Source organism: Triturus cristatus, chromosome 12 (genome assembly GCF_964204655.1).
Source record: "Triturus cristatus chromosome 12, aTriCri1.1, whole genome shotgun sequence".
Taxonomy (NCBI): domain Eukaryota; kingdom Metazoa; phylum Chordata; class Amphibia; order Caudata; family Salamandridae; genus Triturus; species Triturus cristatus.
The window spans coordinates 631,211,891-631,233,349 of NC_140595.1; positions in this window are offsets into that span (position 1 = coordinate 631,211,891).

Genomic DNA, 21,459 nt, shown 5'->3' on the forward strand with positions numbered 1-21,459 from the left:
ATCCTGCGCCACAATCTCTTGTGTGACAAGGAGGTCCATAGGCCCTGCAATCTTGGTCCCGAGGGTCCACATCCTCCCTCGACCCGAAATCATTTGATTCTTGTGCAGTTCTACATAATAGTATCAAATAAATAGCCTGTATCCTTGGAATTATTTGAGAATTTGAGTTACATATTTTTTTTAATACCTGGTTTGTTCTAGCCTCCTTGCTTAGTGTATTCAGGTGCCTGGACACAAGTGAAAAGGTTCTCCCTGACTAGCACCCTCTGGGCTAGACAGATTCCCAATGGCTAGGCAACTCAATCCACCCCAGCCGTCTACATGGTAGTTTCAAAACTGCTCAACAATCACAGACATGCTTGGCCCGGTTCGAGACTTATCAATATGATGTCAATAACATGGATGAGAACAAAGAAGTGTGGCTAGTGTAACTAAGAGAGAACAGAGAACGTATTACAATTGTTGTAAAATTGAGCTGGAAATAGAATCATTCACGCGATCCTCACTCCCTCTGGCTTCGAGCGCACATCACATTGTGACTGCTAAGAGCTTTTGTGTACCAGATGGCTTTGGCAGTGTCCTCTCCCTCCAGGGCCGGACTAGCTATTCTACCAACCGGGCATTTCCCTGGTAGGCTGCAGGCTAGGGGGTTGCTTTCAGAGCAGGTTAGGTTGGACTGACCTAAACATGCCCCCTAGATGAAGTCTCCTGTAGAGGGGTTGGTTTGAACATTTTTGCAAGGGCTGATTTTGGGTTGGGGTCCATCAGATGCACCTCAAGAACTTCCCCAGAAAACGTTGCCCCATGGCAATGATCTGTAAAAAAAAACACGTAGGAGCTTTGCAATTGCTCCCTGGGTCCATATTCTAGACTCTTTTATCTATTAATCACCAACTGCGAAGCCTGGTACCTTTGACGACAGCGCAGGAGGCTGGAAAGGGTTAGCTGAAAGAGTGGGACATTCCAAAGAGGGGCTCTTTTTATGTCAACCAGGAGTCACACAATTCCTTTGATGCTCTTCATGCAAGTCAACCAGCACTCCATTTGTTATTCCCGCCTCCAACAGAGACACAAAAATCACATATGTTGTGCTTCCTGAAGGAATATTTTAAACTCCACTAAAGAGTGACGTAGATGCTTTGATTCATACCAGAATGATTTTAAGACTTCAAAGGAAGAAAAATAGGGCGGTAAGTAAAAGAAAAAAAAACTTTGCTTATACTGCAAGGAATTTATGTCCGTTTTCAATAATAAACCAATGGCCATTCCCTCAAACCCCCTCCTCCCTCCATTTGTGAAGCACTGTAGTTGTTGGAAAACTCACATCATAGTTTAGCAGCAGACAATATGTGCCAGGAAAGCACCCAATCAGGAAGTTAATGTCTGCTCGCCTGTAATGCGATTGGCTGCCCTTGCACTAGGGGCCGCAAGGAAACCTTCCCACCTTGGCTGGTCTTCCTGCAAAGACAACCTTCATCTTGCAAGTTGCGCTATATCTTCTCCAGATGTTCCTGGTTTTGATTTACATGGGCACCTGCTCATTAAATGGTTGTTATCTCACAATTCGTTTATTCACGTCTGGTCTCTGTTGTAGCATTGACAAGGATGGAAAAAGGAAACATCAGGGAAAAAAAACATTCGATGGAGCACGATAGGTTTAAACGCACAGAAACACACTTCTGGGGGTAAATTAGATAAAAGAGGTGTCTCAAATATGTTTTTTTTATCAAAATATGGTTCCTCTGACTGTTCAGGTGGCTCCATGTCGCATGAACTCAGCACACCTGAGTCTGGGTTTTCTATAGGTGTTCTGGGAGTTGTAGTCTTGGTGCACATCAATTTAACTATTTTATTGTGCTAACATACCAGATTCTACTGCGCTCTAAAAGCACAGGGTGTCATATATATGAAGCTGTACACAAGCAGTGCTGGACCAGGAAAAAGTTTACTGCAGGAACTCCAAAAATGGCAGTCTATGTAGGCAAATGAAAGGGGGGGAGTCACGAGGGGTGGAGCGTGAAAAGCAGAGTCTAACAGTCAACTTATACATTTATTTTTTGAAAGTCTACTGCAAAGAATTTGGCAATAAGGACACTTAAGCTGTCCTAGATAACTAATTTTGTCACAAAAGGCTGCATATGTAGAAGATTTTACAGGGTTAAGACACCTGCTGCAGAGGTCTTTGTCTGCTCAGTAATTTTGAAGAAATTATAATAGTGGCAAGTTATCTCTAGTGGTTAATGCAGTTTTGGGGAGTGTTCTGCATTTTGTCTAGTCACAGTTTTGACTCAAAGTAGCATAGAGGGTTAATGTGCCTGCTGCACAGCACATCTTGTAACACGCAGATCACAGATTTGTAATTTATGTAGGTGGGGAAGTGGGCTACTGATTTTGACACTGATATTTTGTTACTTCCAGTTCATAAATTGCAAGCCTTCTAATATAGCACAGTGATCTATTTCTTGGCATCCAGGAGATGCATGCGAGTGGTGCAGAGTGGAGTGGAGTTGAGTGCAGTGGTGTAGAGTGTCGTGATGCAGAATAGAGTGGCTTAGAGTGCAGTGTTGGAGTGGAGTGCTATAGAGGGCATGGTGTCTTCAGATGAGGGTGTTTTGGTAGACAGTGTCGAGGGCTACGGAGAGGTCAAGCAGGATGAGGGCCGCTGTTTCTCCTTGGTCCAGGGTGTTTTACATTTCGTTGGTTACCGTGATGATTGTTGTTTCGATGCTGTGGTTCTTCCTGAAGCTTTAGGGGGGTTGTGAATTGCTTCTTAATGGTCTTCTCAATCACTTTGGCTGGTTAGGGGAGCAGGCAGATGGGTTAGAAGTTGCTCAGTTGAATCGGGTCGACTATGGGCTACTTGAGGAGGGCATTGGTTTCTGCAAGCTTCTATTCATCCAGGAAAGTGGGGGCATGTGTCCATTGGTTGCCCCTGAGTGAATGGTCCACACGATTGCCACTGTGTTGTTTCTGATCAGGGTTGTACACTCGGTCAGGTAGCCAGTGGCAGCTCCTCTGCTAAGGCGGAGGAGAGTTTCCCCACTGCTTTATGCAGTGTAAAAAAATGAAAACTGAAATGATAATAGCAACGTTATTATCATTATAGTTTTCCATTTGCTGGTGCAGGGTGGGGCTGGACTGCCAGAGCAGGGGCTAAGAGGAGGAGTGGTTGCTCCACTCTAAAGAGCGCATAACTGTTTGGCCAAACCGCTTGGGCCGACCATAACCACTTTGTATGTTCTGCACCCAGGCTGCGTCACAGCCTGGGTGCAGAACATGCCCAGGCCCCCATTCCCCATCTGAGAGGCGAACAACGTTGTGTTGTGATTGGCTAGCGGAGTCAGGAGCCTGGGTGCTTCCTGATTCCTGCTTCCAAGGAGCGAGTCACCCATTAAAGATAATGAGGTAACCCTGTGTCCCTCAGAACCTGAGTAAGTACAATATGAAAAACAAGTGGTTCTGTCGGGTATGCCAATTGCTTTGTGCAAGGTATTGAATGCACTGAGAAATACACGTCAATCATAATTTCAAGAAACACACCAAAAGAAACAACTTGATATAACAGAAATAAAGTTATTTACTTAGTATTTATGCAACTGTAGATAATGGAGATGGCTGTCTGTGACACAATAAACATACGGCGAATATACAAGTGACTATGGTGTACAATGAGTGACTTATGATGATATGTGACGAAGTGCTGTACAAGAGTGACATAAATGACATATACATGAAAAAGACAAAGTGGTACTAATTAGTCAAGTCAATTCATAAATGCATAAATCCTCAACATTAGTATTAGTTTCCTGTTCAAGTCAGGGAGACTGCTTGGACTAATGGTGACAGTAGCGTCGACGTTTCGACCCTTGGCAATTTCGCAGCTTATTAGGCATCAGTGGCGGGTCTTCATCAGGACAGGGGAAAGGGAATCGATAGCTGCTGACGGTGGATCCTAGTGATTGGGCATCCAATTTGAAACAAATTATGTGGAGGCGTCAGCCGACACCAAGACTCACACCAGAGGGATGTGGTCTGAAATAGAACAGTAATTCTATCTTCACCAGCCGGTTGAAGATAATGGTACTCCTATGGAAGCCGTCGAGGCGATCGTAGGCATTGAAAACAAGACGTCCTCGTCCGCTGAAGTCTGATCAGTTTTGTGAAAAAATGAAAACTGAAATGATAATAAACAGCCTTATTATCATTATAGTTTTCCATTTGCTTGTGCGGGGTGGACTGCCAGAGCAGGGGCAAGGAGGAGGAGTGGTTGCTTCACTCTAAAGTGTGCATAACTGTTTGGCCAAACCTCTTGGGCTGACCATAAGCAGTCATGCGCCCTTTATATGTTCTGCACCCAGGCTGCGTTACAGCCTGGGTGCAGCACATGCCCAGGCCCCCATTCCCCATCTGAGAGCCGAACAACGTTATGCTGTGGTTGGCTAGCGGGGTCAGGAGCCTGTGTGCTTCCTGCTTCCAAGGAGCGAGTGGCAGCGGCGAGTGGACTGGGAGGAGTCACCCGGCCAGCCTGAAGGTAAGTGTTTTTTTTTCTATGTATTATTTTAATTTAAACCCCTTCCTCCCCCTACACTGCCACCCCAGTAAATGGCAGGTAGCCATCTTGGTTGGTGGTTGGCAGGTTAACAATAAGTTCTCTGAGGTTGGGTTGGTGTGCGTAGTTGCTGTAGATGTTTACGATTTTGCTGTGGAAGAAGTTGGATAGGGTGTCGCAGAATTGTTGGGAGGCAGCAATGACAGTGCCTGAGGGTGAGGTGAGATCCTTGCTGACTGAGAAGATCTCCTTGTAGCTGTTGAAACATCCTTTGATCCGCTCAACTAGTGCTTTTTTCTAAGTTACTGGTGATAGCATCTGAGTGCAGCCTTGTAGGTAGCTTGGTCAGTGGTGCCATGGCTTGCTCTCCATTCCCTTTTTAGCTGGTTACAGTGACGTTTGGTGTCTTGGAGGTCTTCTGTGTACCAGGTAGCCTGCTTGTTTGATCTACTATGATTGTTGGGTTTGATGAGTGCGAGTGAGTCTGCCCAATTCTTGATCCATTTGTTGATGTCCTTGTTGAGGTTGGCTGTGGGGCTAGGCTGAGGGTGCTGAGATAGTTTACTTCTGTGATTTTGTCCCAGCTGCGGCTTGGAGTGCTGAATCAGGCAGGGGTGTTAAACAACTCTTATGCTGTCAGATATATTTTGATATCAAATGATATGTATAACCACCAACACAACTGGCCACTCCAACCTCTCTATGACCTTGGTAACATCACTTCTCAGACAATAATGCATCAGTGAACTTTCATCTTATGAATTAACTTAGAACTGGGTCCGGACAGCTAATGTGTGTCAACATACAATACACCTCTACCTCATTCAGACTCAAAATCGCATTTATGTAGCACAAAAACCCAATAGGGCGACTATGCTCTCAGCAGTGTAATGAGGAAGAGAAGTTAACCAAATAGCCATTTTAGCAACTTCTTAAAAAAAGGCCACCATAGTGGGGTTCTCAGGTCTCTTTATACGTCATTTCACAATGTGCTGGCAATCACTCTGAACGATATGTACTGCTACCTATTTTCTAAAAAAAATTCGTTGTCATTTGTCTGCGGATCCTTAGATTCTTGCTGGTCAGTATGGGGGCCATACATTATTTTAAGTCTTTTGATGAAGAGCCATAGAGTGATGTATGGGTGAGGAGGATCATCTTTAAGGTGATTTGTGCTAAGACAGGGAAGAAAGCATCTACCTCTGACCAACTGTTACATGATTAACAGTCGCACACCAACCAGACCACAGTATTAAGATGCTTCTTATACATGTTTATCTCAGCCATTCAAGCATTGCCGTAGACCATCTGTGAGCTGATGACGGCTCTTGGTATGATTGCTCTATCTTCCTGAGACTGAAGATGGTGTGACTTTCTAAGCAATACAAGATGGTAGTTAGATGAACGTATAAAATGATTCACCTGCTTATCCATCAACATTTGATCATCAGAAAACAGTCTCAAAGTTTTCACCCTCTTCTTAATCTCAACCTCAACATCAACTACCATGAACGAACAATAACTAGCGCGGTGTCCTTTCATCCAATGGTGCCAACTATTAAAAATCCTGTCTTGGAAGGATGAGCAATGGGCTTACTGCTGTGCACAGGCTAGAGACTTATCCCCCAACTATAGATTGAGGTTAATCCACTTCAAGTTCCTCCACCAAATCTACAGGACTCCTGTATGGCTACATAGAACTGGTCTGATTGAGGACGCAAGGTGTGTGCTTTGCTGGGCATCGGAGTTGGATTCTCTGCATCTGGCTTGGATCTGCCCGGAGGTTACATGTTACTAGAGGGCCATCTTTGAAGTGCTGGATGAAATGCTTGAATATGAGCTGGAGCGATCTCCTCTTACAGCATTCCTGGGACATGTGAGACCTGTCTCGGCTCTGTTCAGGATGGAAGCTGGTGGCTCTGCTCTTGCTACTTGCGAAGCGGCGGGTAGCCATGTGCTGGGGCAGACAACGAAGCCCCTGTGCTGTTGAATGACTGAATGACGCAGCGTTCTGTCAGGGACAGCTGGCTGACTACTGGCAGCTGATGCCCTTACAGACCCACCCCAGGGACATCTTGGAACCATTGCAAAAGTATCTTAATTCCCACCCATTGGTCTCTGACAAGACTCCCCTATTGCAAAGAATTAATGCAATGTGTAGGAAACAACTAACCTGTGCACAGATCGAATAAAGTTGAGTGGGCGCATAACGTCAATCCTCCTTGGAGGCCAGCACTCCTCTAACCTCCCTTAATCTCCTCGGTATTCTCTTCTCCCCCCCTCCTCTTCTATTCATCTACCGTTTTGCAGGGACTGTTTATGGTACGCAGGGATTAGACCTCTGGTGCACACTACTCGATCACGGAAATGTGAAGGTGTGATATAGATGGTTGCCCGTACTGAGAAGAATCGCTCACTGCACCTTATTGTATACACTAATTTACTGCGCTGTGCTGTTGTTGTAACTGTACCCTCTATGCTACTTAAACAATAAAAAGAAAATAAAAAACACTTTAAAAATCCTGTCTTAGAGGCTAAGCTTATGGGTGTGTGTAGGAGGAATGGGCGGCTATATGGATGCAGAGGCTGGGTTGCTTTACTAATCTTGATCTTTTATTTAAGTTTGCAGTACTATATGCACGTCGCTCTTCTAGGTTGTCGATAGTGATGGAGCGTGATTATTTTAGTGTGTTTTGCTCGATCAATTCCTACTCATTGGGTGTGATTACTAATACTACTTAAGAAATGTGACTAACGTGTTTTGTGAAACACATGGAAGTTTAAAACTGCATGGTAAAAGCATGCAGAAGGGTTGCAAACTGGTTTGAGATTGAGTCATTCATGACAGAGAGAGGAAAACTTACAAATGTGTCATGATTATAACATGAAATGTAATAATGCAGTCTGTGGTTTTAGCAAAATATGATTATGAAAAATGCTCAAGTAAAATAATTCCTGCTTATGTTCTTTTCCAGCATATAAATCTGAAAGAAAGTGCTGCTCATTTATTAATGAATCATAATTAGCCAATGCGTATAAGTATTATGAAATGGTGATTTATATTAATTCATATTTACGAGAAAGGGGGTTTACCCGTTTAACCCTCTGGCACCTGGTTAAATATACAACATTTGTAAAAAAATAATAATGCCTTGGGATGAATATAAGTATAATTAAATGAAGAAATAGTTTAGTTATCTCTTCCAAAAGTACTTAATTTTAGTAGAAAAATCTATATATTTTAAATCAATCCAGAATCAAATGTACCCCAACAACAAAAAATACACAGACTAATGTGTATCCAAAAATATTTTTAATATATATATTTATAATACGTTTCTCTTCACGTTCTTTTTGTACATATATACATTTTTATCTCTACATCACAATATGCAATTGTCTCTTTGCCCTATTAATCAATAAGGATGTCTACAATGGTTTTGTTATACTAGCATTCCTTGAATGAAAATCACTCTTTTAAAGAAACCCGGTGGATTGCTTTTTCAACATATACTTATTGAGTATTCTTTATCTGTTTCATCACAGTTAAACTTCATCTGAGTGTCTCCAAATTAAATGTCGACGCGTTTCAGCCTTCGTAATTTCAGGCCTCTTCAGGACTAGGGCAGTCAATTATGCATTTTTTCAATTCAACCTATAAACCAAATATACTTTTTAGTATATATATCCACAACACAATTAATAATATTTACATATATATACACATGCACATACCTAGGAACAAGATACAATGCCTTTACATAGATACATTGCCTTAGTATTTTCTTCTCTCTGAAGTGACGTATTAAGAAAGATTAGTGGATACACACCACCTAAACGTGAATCTTTTAAGAATGAATAATAAACAACAGCACCAGATTGTGTGTATTAGGCTGCCAAGAGGGAAAGAGTATACCAATACTTTCTATACTTAACCTTGATCATTCGCAATAATCACAAACTATATATGTATATTTGCCTCAAATTCTGGCCCGGTCTGACAACGGCAATGTCGTTCATATATTCATCAAAATGAACTAATTTCAATCCCGAAATCACTTATAACACTTACTCAGTGCGGGACGGCAAACAAGTAACGGCACTTGGTCAAGGGAATATATCTGCAGTCACATCTCTTTGAATCTTTTTCTTCAAACAACTTTTTCCTAAAAAAACGCGGAAAAATGCACCTAAATATATACATTCAAGCTGAGTGATGCATTCATAAAAATTATATTACCAACTAGTCTAGAATGTACCTGCGTAATCTTTGCACCGCTATAAACAACTCTTTTAATAATAATCGTCTCTAGGAACCGGCCAATTTTGTATCACACCGTCAAAACGAGCTAAAAAATAAACAAATAAAAAGTGAACTCGGATGCCATGGGATAGATTATCCAATTCTTATCCTAATTATAGTATGAGTCTCTAAAATTTCTTATAATACCTAATATTGCAGATGTATACGGTCCTCGTATTCTTCTCTTTAGGATCCGTGTAGTTCGACTGAATCGCACTGCTCGCGCTTCCGCGCTCTCGCGTTCTCTGTTTATTCAAACGCCCACAGTACATAAGGGCGTGAATATACTTCACTAAAGGTACATCGCTTAGAAGAAGGACTCGTAGTAATCCAAACGACACAAAGGAGAGACTCATGCCAAAGGTGAAATCTCCAATATGGAATAAGGAACTAAAGTAATGTGCCAAAACGTACTTTAAAAATAAGATCCAATTAATTGTAATCCATATACTTTCATAATTTTGTTCTTTATGTAAACGGGTGCAATTCATAAAAGTGTGTACAAGATATAGCGGCTCCACTGAGAAACATATGTATCTGGGCTGTCCATAAAGGGCTGCTATTTGGGTGCCATGTGAAGGTGAAAAGGATCTATATGATGAGTGTATTTATTTCTAATCTCATATTCTAATCTATATATAAAATGTCTTTCTGTTCTACCGACAAAAAATGAAAAATTCGCACACAGAAATGCAAAAATTATTACAAAAGTGACTATCAAATAGTCATACCTTATAACCCCAAAAAAAGGTCGTGGAAATACGTCACTCCTTACAGTCTTATTATCCATAGAATTATATACAATAATGAATTATGTACAGTGTCATCTCTGTTAGAAGCCATGTGTTTATCTCTTGCCTTCCAAAAGAATAGAATAGTAAACAGATCATTGTAATAATGCCCAAATCTCATCTTTGTCATTCAGACCCATTGTAGCAGTATGGTACTTCTCGATTAGTCTAGCCTCTAATCCAGTGGTTCCCAAACTTTTGACTCCTGAGGACCCCCATTGAGTCACCACTGAAAACCGGTGACCCCCAAGCAATTTGTCGGATTTAAATTTCAAACATTAAAACAGTCATTCGAAAAAAATAAACACGTGTGCACACAAAACAAATACTCGAATTACTAAGGATTTTAGGGGTATATTTACAAGTCCCTATCGCCATGGTAATGCCACTTATTGCGATGTTCCTGTGGCGATAGGGGCTTCGCCTTATTTACAAGGCAGCGTTAAGCCACTTATTGTGGCTTAACGCTGGCTTGTAAATACCATTGTAGGATGTCAGAGCACTTTACATCACACACATATAGAGATAATGAATCATGCGTGTAAATCAGTGTATAGAAAATGTTACATAAGGCAAAGGGGACTACAAGGTGTAGGATTCACATGTCATTCATACTGGTAGGCATTTTTAAAGAGTGCCTGGTCTGGAGAAGCACAAACTCAGGATTCAGAACATAACACAGTGGCTAGCATTGACTTTAACAAGAAAACGGTATTTCCACCCTAATAAACCTTTTTAGCAGCATCAGGATAATGATAGACTGGGAATAAACATATGTTACTAACTTTTACCATGCAGTTTGCAAGCAGCTCTTTGATGACAGTTTATAGGACACTGTGCTAGATTATGATTGTCCCTTATGAATTGCACAGTGACAAAAGAAACTCTGTGACAAAATCAGTAACCCACTGACCTATGCACATAAAATACTGTTTTTAAAATGCATTGTACACGTTCTTTGCAGTAGGTATATTAACCCTCTGTGTCACATTAGATAAGTCAAAGCTGCCACTGGACAAAACTCTCATCTCTCTCCAGCAGGTACATTAATCACTGGCATTGTCTTGAAACTTTTATAGTTGCTGGAAAACTGCTAATTTTACAATTAACTTTGCAGTGCTTTTAAAACTGCTGACTGCGGACCCCCTGGGAATGTGCCACGGACCCCAGGGGGTCCTCGGACCCCAGTTTGGGAAACACTGCTCTAATCTATTCAATTTGATTTGTAGCTCGTCTCTCCCTACATTTCCAATCACACATAGCACTGACCACTTTAAATCATTTTCAGCGTGATTTAGAGTTTGGTAATGGTGCACCAATGGCGCTCCTTGGACTTTACATTTGATCCTTGATTTGTGTTGTAAGATTCGCTTTTTCAAAATTTGTGTCGTTTGGCCTATGTAATATTTGTTGCATGGGCACTTAATGCAATATATTGCATTCTTAGTATTGCAGTTCGAAAAGACTCTTTGGTGGTGTATTTGTCCATTGATATTTAACTGTTTCGAATTTTCTGTTAAATTGCATGCCAAACAGTTTTGACAACGAAAATGGCCTACTATTGGTGGTAAACTGAGCAGATTTCTCAAATCTTTTTGTGCTGTCTCAGTGTGTCTAGCTGCTCTCACCAGCTGTTGTCTGATGTTTTTTCCTTTTTTAAATGCGAAAAGCGGTTTTTCAATTCCTAAATGTTCTATCAACTTCCAATTTTATTGAATGATTTTTTTAACTTTATTGGCTTTGGGGTCATATGTGAGAACACATGTTAATGGAATCTTCTCATCTTTTTGTTTAGGGATCAACAAAGTGTCCCTTGGTGTATACCAAGCTCTTTTAAGAGCACCTTTTACCAATTTCTTAGGATACCCCCGTGCAATTAATTTGTCTTTGAGTTTCTCAGCATTGGTGAAGTAATCTTCTTTGTTAGTACAGTTCCTCCTTACACGAAGAAATTGCCCATATGGCAAATTTTCTTTCAACGTGCGCGGATGACTGCTGGTAAAATGAAGAAGGGTGTTTCGATCTGTAGTTTTAGTATATAGACTCACACCCAACTGGTCTTTATCTTGTTGTACAAACACATCTAAGAAATTAATTTTTGCCCGATCTTTTGATATGGTAAAATTAAACTCCACTGTCCTCAAATTAAGCCAGTTATGGAAATCTGTCAGTTGTATTTCTTCTCCATTCCAGATCATGAATATATCATCTATATAGCGACACCAAAAACCTATAGAGTTTTTAAAAGGGTTGGTGTCGCTATATATCCACTTTTTCTCAAATTCCGCCATAACTAAATTCGCTATTTCTGGGGAGAAGCTACACCCCATTGCCACTCCGGAAACTTGTAAATACATGTTTTCTTTAAAGCTAAAAAAATTATTTTTTAAGCATAGATAAGCTAATGATATTATAAAGTCAGTTGGGACCTGATGGGGGCGATCTCGTTGGTCTAAAGTGTATCTCATTACTGCTAGAGCCTCATCCTGGGGTATGTTGGTATATAACGACTCTATATCGAATGATACCAAAAATTGTTTTTCTTTGTTGTACGGTAAGCCTTCTACTTTAGATATAAGGTCCATTGTGTCTCTAACAAAAGATGGTGTCTCTTTTACAAAAGGAATTAAAAAGGTACCTATATATTTGCTAGGGGTTCTAAAATTGAACCACAAGCCGACACAATGGGCCTTCCTGGTGGATTTGTAAGGGATTTGTGTATCTTTGGCAAAACATATATATTCGGTACTTTAGTTTTGTTACTGTTTAAAAAATCAAACTCGTTTTGGCATAGCCAACCTTCTTCTAGCCCCTCTTTGGTAATCTCCAAAATTTCGGATTTCAATTCCAATGTCGGGTTGGATTCTAATAATCTATAGTGTGTAGGATTAGACAATTGTCGTGTGACTTCTTTGTCATATTTATTTGTGTCCCAAAGTACAATTCCTCCCCCTTTATCAGCCGGCTTGATGGTTAATGTCTCATTTTCTGATAAATCTTTTAAGGCTTGTACTTCTTGTTTACTGCAATTAATGTTGTAGAATATCTTCTTCTTTTGGAAGGCATCTAGTTCTCTTAAGATCTGTTCTTCGAATACCAATATTTCTGCTGGTAGAAGAACACTTTCTGGAATAAAGGCTGATTTGTTTCGCAGCCCGCTTACATTGATCTGTTCTTTCATTTCTTTTTCTAAGAAAAAGGCTTTTAATCTGACCTTTCTCAGGAAGTGTAATACTTCTGTTTTTGTGTCAACCGGATTTTGTAACGTTGTGGGTACAAAAGAGAGACCTTTGTATAACACTGATAGTTCTGTTTCAGTAGGAACATAGTTAGATAGATTGTAGATAGGTATGGTTTCTGGTATTCTGGGCAAATAAATGGTATTACTGTTTACCGTCTGTACGTTCTCCTCCTGGTTCGGAACGGTTCTGAATCCTGATTTTGGAATTGATCAGGATGGCGAGGTTACAACCCACAAGTGGGTCAGTACCCACAACAGGGGCAGTATCAAACCCGAGATCAATACCAAAATCAGGATTCAGAACCGTTCCGACCCAGGAGGAGAACGTACAGACGGTAAACAGAACTATCAGTGTTATACAAAGGTCTCTCTTCAGAAATGAAAGAACAGATCAATGTAAGCGGGCTGCGAAACAAATCAGCCTTTATTCCAGAAAGTGTTCTTCTACCAGCAGAAATATTGGTATTCGAAGAACAGATCTTAAGAGAACTAGATGCCTTCCAAAAGAAGAAGATATTCTACAACATTAATTGCAGTAAACAAGAAGTACAAGCCTTAAAAGATTTATCAGAAAATGAGACAATAACCATCAAGCCGGCTGATAAAGGGGGAGGAATTGTACTTTGGGACACAAATAAATATGACAAAGAAGTCACACGACAATTGTCTAATCCTACACACTATAGATTATTGGAATCCAACCCGACATTGGAATTGAAATCCGAAATTTTGGAGATTACCAAAGAGGGGCTAGAAGAAGGTTGGCTATGCCAAAACGAGTTTGATTTTTTAAACAGTAACAAAACTAAAGTACCGAATATATATGTTTTGCCAAAGATACACAAATCCCTTACAAATCCACCAGGAAGGCCCATTGTGTCGGCTTGTGGTTCAATTTTAGAACCCCTAGCAAAATATATAGATACCTTTTTAATTCCTTTTGTAAAAGAGACACCATCTTTTGTTAGAGACACAATGGACCTTATATCTAAAGTAGAAGGCTTACCGTACAACAAAGAAAAACAATTTTTGGTATCATTCGATATAGAGTCGTTATATACCAACATACCCCAGGATGAGGCTCTAGCAGTAATGAGATACACTTTAGACCACCGAGATCGCCCCCATCAGGTCCCAACTGACTTTATAATATCATTAGCTTATCTATGCTTAAAAAATAACTTTTTTAGCTTTAAAGAAAACATGTATTTACAAGTTTCCGGAGTGGCAATGGGGTGTAGCTTCTCCCCAGAAATAGCGAATTTAGTTATGGCGGAATTTGAGAAAAAGTGGATATATAGCGACACCAACTCTTTTAAAAACTCTATAGGTTTTTGGTGTCGCTATATAGATGATATATTCATGATCTGGAATGGAGAAGAAATACAACTGACAGATTTCCATAACTGGCTTAATTCGAGGACAGTGGAGTTTAATTTTACCATATCAAAAGATCGGGCAAAAATTAATTTCTTAGATGTGTTTGTACAACAAGATAAAGACCAGTTGGGTGTGAGTCTATATACTAAAACTACAGATCGAAACACCCTTCTTCATTTTACCAGCAGTCATCCGCGCACGTTGAAAGAAAATTTGCCATATGGGCAATTTCTTCGTGTAAGGAGGAACTGTACTAACAAAGAAGATTACTTCACCAATGCTGAGAAACTCAAAGACAAATTAATTGCACGGGGGTATCCTAAGAAATTGGTAAAAGGTGCTCTTAAAAGAGCTTGGTATACACCAAGGGACACTTTGTTGATCCCTAAACAAAAAGATGAGAAGATTCCATTAACATGTGTTCTCACATATGACCCCAAAGCCAATAAAGTTAAAAAAATCATTCAAAAAATTGGAAGTTGATAGAACATTTAGGAATTGAAAAACCGCTTTTCGCATTTAAAAAAGGAAAAAACATCAGACAACAGCTGGTGAGAGCAGCTAGACACACTGAGACAGCACAAAAAGATTTGAGAAATCTGCTCAGTTTATCACCAATAGTAGGCCATTTTCGTTGTCAAAACTGTTTGGCATGCAATTTAACAGAAAATTCGAAACAGTTAAATATCAATGGACAAATACACCACCAAAGAGTCTTTTCGAACTGCAATACTAAGAATGCAATATATTGCATTAAGTGCCCATGCAACAAATATTACATAGGCCAAACGACACAAATTTTGAAAAAGCGAATCTTACAACACAAATCAAGGATCAAATGTAAAGTCCAAGGAGCGCCATTGGTGCACCATTACCAAACTCTAAATCACGCTGAAAATGATTTAAAGTGGTCAGTGCTATGTGTGATTGGAAATGTAGGGAGAGACGAGCTACAAATCAAATTGAATAGATTAGAGGCTAGACTAATCGAGAAGTACCATACTGCTACAATGGGTCTGAAAGACAAAGATGAGATTTGGGCATTATTACAATGATCTGTTTACTATTCTATTCTTTTGGAAGGCAAGAGATAAACACATGGCTTCTAACAGAGATGACACTGTACATAATTCATTATTGAATATAATTCTATGGATAATAAGACTGTAAGGAGTGACGTATTTCCACAACCTTTTATTCGGGGTTATAAGGTTTGATAGTCACTTTTGTAATAATATTTGCATTTCTGTGTGCGAATTTTTCATTTTTTGTCGGTAGAACAGAAAGACATTTTATATATAGATTAGAATATGAGATTAGAAATAAATGCACTCATCATATAGATCCTTTTCACCTTCACATGCACCCAAATAGTAGCCCTTTATGGACAGCTCAGATACATATGTTTCTCCGTGGAGCGGCTATATCTTGTACACACTTTTATGAATTGCACCCGTTTACATAAAGAACAAAATTATGAAAGTATATGGATTACAATTAATTGGATCTTATTTTTAAAGTACGTTTTGGCACATTACTTTAGTTCCTTATTCCATATTGGAGATTTCACCTTTGGCATGAGTCTCTCCTTTGTGTCGTTTGGATTACTACGAGTCCTTCTTCTAAGCGATGTACCTTTAGTGACGTATATTCACGCCCTTACGTACTGTGGGCGTTTGAATAAACAGAGAACGCGAGAGCGCGGAAGCGCGAGCAGTGCGATTTAGTCGAACTACACGGATTCTAAAGAGAAGAATACGAGGACCGTATACATCTGCAATATTAGGTATTATAAGAAATTTTAGAGACTCATACTATAATTAGGATAAGAATTGGATAATCTATCCCATGGCATCCGAGTTCACTTTTTATTTGTTTATTTTTTAGCTCGTTTTGACGGTGTGATACAAAATTGGCCGGTTCCTAGAGACGATCATTATTAAAAGAGTTGTTTATAGCGGTGCAAAGATTACGCAGGTACATTCTAGACTAGTTGGTAATATAATTTTTATGAATGCATCACTCAGCTTGAATGTATATATTTAGGTGCATTTTTCTGCGTTTTTTTCGGAAAAAGTTGTTTGAAGAAAAAGATTCAAAGAGATGTGACTGCAGATATATTCCCTTGACCAAGTGCCGTTACTTGTTTGCCGTCCCGCACTGAGTAAGTGTTATAAGTGATTTCAGGATTGAAATTAGTTCATTTTGATGAATATATGAACGACATTGCCGTTGTCAGACCGGGCCAGAATTTGAGGCAAATATACATATATAGTTTGTGATTATTGCGAATGATCAAGGTTAAGTATAGAAAGTATTGGTATACGCTTTCCCTCTTGGCAGCCTAATACACACAATCTGGTGCTGTTGTTTATTATTCATTCTTAAAAGATTCACGTTTAGGTGGTGTGTATCCACTAATCTTTCTTAATACGTCACTTCAGAGAGAAGAAAATACTAAGGCAATGTATCTATGTAAAGGCATTGTATCTTGTTCCTAGGTATGTGCATGTGTATATATATGTAAATATTATTAGTTGTGTTGTGGATATATATACTAAAAAGTATATTTGGTTTATAGGTTGAATTGAAAAAATGCATAATTGACTGCCCTAGTCCTGAAGAGGCCTGAAATTACGAAGGCTGAAACGCGTCGACATTTAATTTGGAGACACTCAGATGAAGTTTAACTGTGATGAAACAGATAAAGAATACTCAATAAGTATATGTTGAAAAAAACGGGTTTCTTTAAAAGAGTGATTTTCATTCAAGGAATGCTAGTATAACAAAACCATTGTAGACATCCTTATTGATTAATAGGGCAAAGAGACAATTGCATATTGTGATGTAGAGATAAAAATGTATATATGTACAAAAAGAACATGAAGAGAAACGTACTATAAATATATATATAAAAAATATTTTTGGATACACATTAGTCTGTGTATTTTTTGTTGTTGGGGTACATTTGATTCTGGATTGATTTAAAATATATAGATTTTTCTACTAAAATGAAGTACTTTTGGAAGAGATAACTAAACTATTTCTTCATTTAATTATACTTATATTCATCCCAAGGCATTATTTTTTTACAAATGTTATATTAATTCATATGCATCTTTGTTTCTCTGATGTTAGCAAGTTTTTCTTTAGAAAATGGTGATTCTGTGGTTTTCCATGTTGACCTCAAAATGCATTTTGTCCTTCATTATTCCCTTTGAATAGACTAAAATACTGACTAGAATGCTTTAGCTGCGAGTATTATTGCTGTAGTTTCTTTCCTACAGTTTGAATAATGAACATCCTCTTTCTTAGTATAAATTTGTGTCAAACTGTGTTGTAAGCTAACTCTGAAGCGAGCGTGTGGACATAATATGTTGCAAATGCATTTCCTATTTTCGAGGTGATTTGATAATACACATTCTTAGAACACAGTAGATAGTGAATAAAGGTATTACGTGAGGGTTCCGGATGATTTGGACTGGAGAAACGATCATGCCACGATCGCACAATGGATTTTGACCAGTAGGAATCATGCAAACTGTGCAAAAGTTACTTTCTGGGCAGGAACTGTGAATGTTTGGAGGTGTAATTGCCTAGTGGGAAAAGGACGTGGTGCGGCTATTTCCTTGCCATACTTGGGCGCGACATGCTGTTGGACTGAACTCTGATTTTCCTCTGCGCTTTACCGGCTGGTGAAGTTGAGCAGGCTAAACCTTTCTGCTGAAGGGTTAATGTGCTCTAGTCCATCTTGTGTCTTGGTCCTGTTAAATCTGCAACCGAATTTTGGTTGGTATGATTCCTGAAATTGCATACTGAAATTGCAATGTATTTTCTTTATTTTTCTCTCTTTCTCCCCGCTTGCCAGTAATTGATTTGTGATGAATTTTGCCTTGAACTGTGATGATTTGTGAATTTACCTGTATACAAATGAGTAACCATTATAAAATTAATCTAATGTATTTTTGTGGTTTGACCATTCATTTTGAAGTTTAAATAAAGGTTTCTTGATAACTATTCCATGTGTTTGTCCTTACTTATTGATGATTTATTGGCATTGTGAATATTGTTGTTAGACAGACACTTCTTTATTACAGGTCCTCATGAAGGAGTGGCTTTCCGTCTCTAATTACCTGAGTCCCTACTTTCTCTCAACAAAGATCTATCGGAGGACCTTAAGGTTTGTAAGTGGTTGTAGATTTTCTATGGGCCAAACTCTGTATTATTGTGAATTGTATTGCTGAGGTTTGAGTTTATGGTGTGGTGGGTAACTCATGACAGTGCCCACAGTTTACACCACTTCCGCTATATCAGTTTTCTGGTAGCTTAATCGGATGATTATTTTGACTAAAATATACTAGGTAATGAAGAAACGGAGTTAAAAGACCTTGACTGACAATTCGTTCTTGTGTGTTTAATGTTAATCGTCATTTCTGATGTGGACTTTGTCTTTTCTTCCTTCGCATCCTTCCAGGAGAATGTCTCCTCCGGTACACTTAGGGAAATAAAGTGCAGTAAGTATTTGGCCGGCAGTACTGGGTTGTTCACCCTTCACCAACACCCGTGTAAGTAGAACCTTGCTCGGTTCTTTTTAAGGGTTAAAGATAAGTGAGAGTCTATTGACAAGCGTAAGAAGAAGGTCAAAAGGATTCACCCTCACTTTCACCCAATGAATTCCCTGTAGTGGTGAGGAGCCACGGTAGTTTCCTTCTAGGGTTCTGGTAAGCGCCTTACATCAAAGCAATCATGGCTTTGATTGTAATTATTTCTCAAAGCTAGCAGTGCACAAAGAAAGGTGAGACTGACAACGCACACCTCCTGATCTAAAAGTGGAGTGCCAACTGCCCAAAACAAATAGAAAAAATACAGTGCAGAAATAGAGAATACACTCTTTTAAAGAAAAAGTTATTTCCTCTGCTCTGTCTCCTCCCAACACTTTCACCTCCCTATGCTTTCACATCCCCCTCTCGAATCACTTACCACAATGCCACAACTCTCCTGAGTCTTGGCCTGCAAGTCCACGTTCTCCGGTGGCATCCTCCACTCCTCAGACCAAGTTTCTATAGGCTTTTCAGGGCAGGCAGCTGAGCTCGTCCGGGCTCCCGATTCTCCCTCAACTCTCCATGATTCCTCGCTGTTGCACGCTGCTCTGGTATGTTTGGTTGTCCTTCTCTTCTCGCTTGTTCCTCTTGTCAGCGTTCGCCTGCAGCATGCCGTGCCCTCCTCCCACTAGGCTTTTTAGAGCTGTAGCCCTGCCCCCTGAACAGAAGGCGAGAAGTCCGTCTTCAGTGTTGGTGTTTTGCTTTGCCATCTCCGCACATCCAGATGGTCCATTTTTGCTTTCTCTCTCCAGGTCTGTAAGCGACTCTGGAGAAGGGAGGATCTGCCCCCGGGATGGTCTGCAGGTAATCAGTGTGTTTATCAGCTAACTAAGTCCCTGGCTCAACTCTAGGTTGAGCAATAGGTAGACATTGCTATGCAGCAGAAAAACTAATAGTAATCACAGTCTGTCCAGGCAAGGGGTTGGAGCTCCAGGAGATTACTATGCAATCTTTTGCAAAAGCTTTCTGTACCCTTTAAGGGAGTGGATGGGCAGACTTGAATGGCACTCAGAGGAGTGAAGGACATGTAGAGTCCTGCTTTTGGGCACTTTTCAGAGACCCTTCAAAGAGGGAATAGTATACTTACTGAGGAGGTGTCTATCCTCAATTCTCAGTTCCTCTCTAGCAGCTTGGAGGCACCTCTTAAATAATACCCTTGGAGCTGGGAGACCTTTGCCCAGTTTGCCTCACCCTCCAGCCTGCACTTCCAGTGGTTGGTAGCCCAAGAGTCGCCCAAAGGTCAACATCTGTTGCTTCCCAAAATGTAAACTTTTCACCTTCTTTTAACAGAAAACCTTTTCAGACCTGTGACCTTTGGTTATGATGTTAATGAACAGTTTTCTATACTAATTTATCATCCTTCCTTTAGGGATCCAAATAAAGATTCAGGATCCATATTGAACTCATTCTAAGTGGTATTTATAATAAGTCTTCCACTTGGCGTCATCACTGTTTGTTGTTGACTGTCGGGTGTCAGACTATTTTGCTCCCAGGGATCATGTGCTCAGGGTAATCTGTCATTGCTGTGGGACCAGGCCTCTAGTGCATAAGAAACATCAAGCCATACTGTCAGCCCAGAGACAGATTTCACTTACTCCACTGTGTCCTAATCCTCGTTTCTCACTTGCTCAGGAGTTTGGACTTCCTACTGAAACTTTTCCATTGCCACTGCAGACCTTTTCCATCAAAGCAGAGGACTGAATGGCCAGTCTCTTCCCATCTGGTGAAATCCACCCAACCTCTCTAGTCTCATAAAAACATCACCTTAACATAAGAGTTCAGATGTAAAGTATGTTTTTCATCCCTTTATCTTCAGCAATATTCTGTGGGTAATGTATATCTACATCAGCAATAATGCTCCATAATTAGAGTGAATATATGCTTACATGAAACTCTATTCCATGTTTATTATCTCCACCTACCAGAATAAAATCCATTCCAAGCTGCACCTTCTGGGACATGAAGCCCTTCCTTTTCCTCTTGTACTATTATTAAGACATCACCATTCAATAGATTCTCCCAGACCAGCTCATCCACTGTGATGCACGACTGTCGTGTTGACTGTAAGACTTTCCATTCTTATCGAGAAGAACTCTTGAAGTTTATAATGTTCTGGGGCATGCTTGCTCCATTTCCCCTCCTCTCCACCGCTGCCTGTGCCATCATTGTCTATCCACAGTGTTCCTATGTGGATTTCTGTTATCTAACATTGTTATATCCATGGCGAGTATGAAGGCTCGGACCAAACAGTCAGACAGTGTACTATAGCACGCGTGTGGGTGGGCGCCCTCACTCTCTGGACCGTCCTCAAGTTTCCACAGTGGTGGTCACAGGGAGGGGTGTTCTACGGTCAGTACAGAGCTCCAGATAGGAAGGGAAGTGTTAGAATCCGGGTTCTCTGGTTGGCACAGGTAGGTACTAGTGTCAAGCAGGGAACCTTTCCTCTAGTCAGGGAAAGGGGTTACACTACTAAAACAACCCCTGCTCACCCTCTAGGTAGCTTGGCGTGAGCAGACAAGGCTTATCTCAGAGCGTTATAGGTTGAGCATTTGTGAACACATACAGTAACCAAGTGACAACACTACAAATGGACA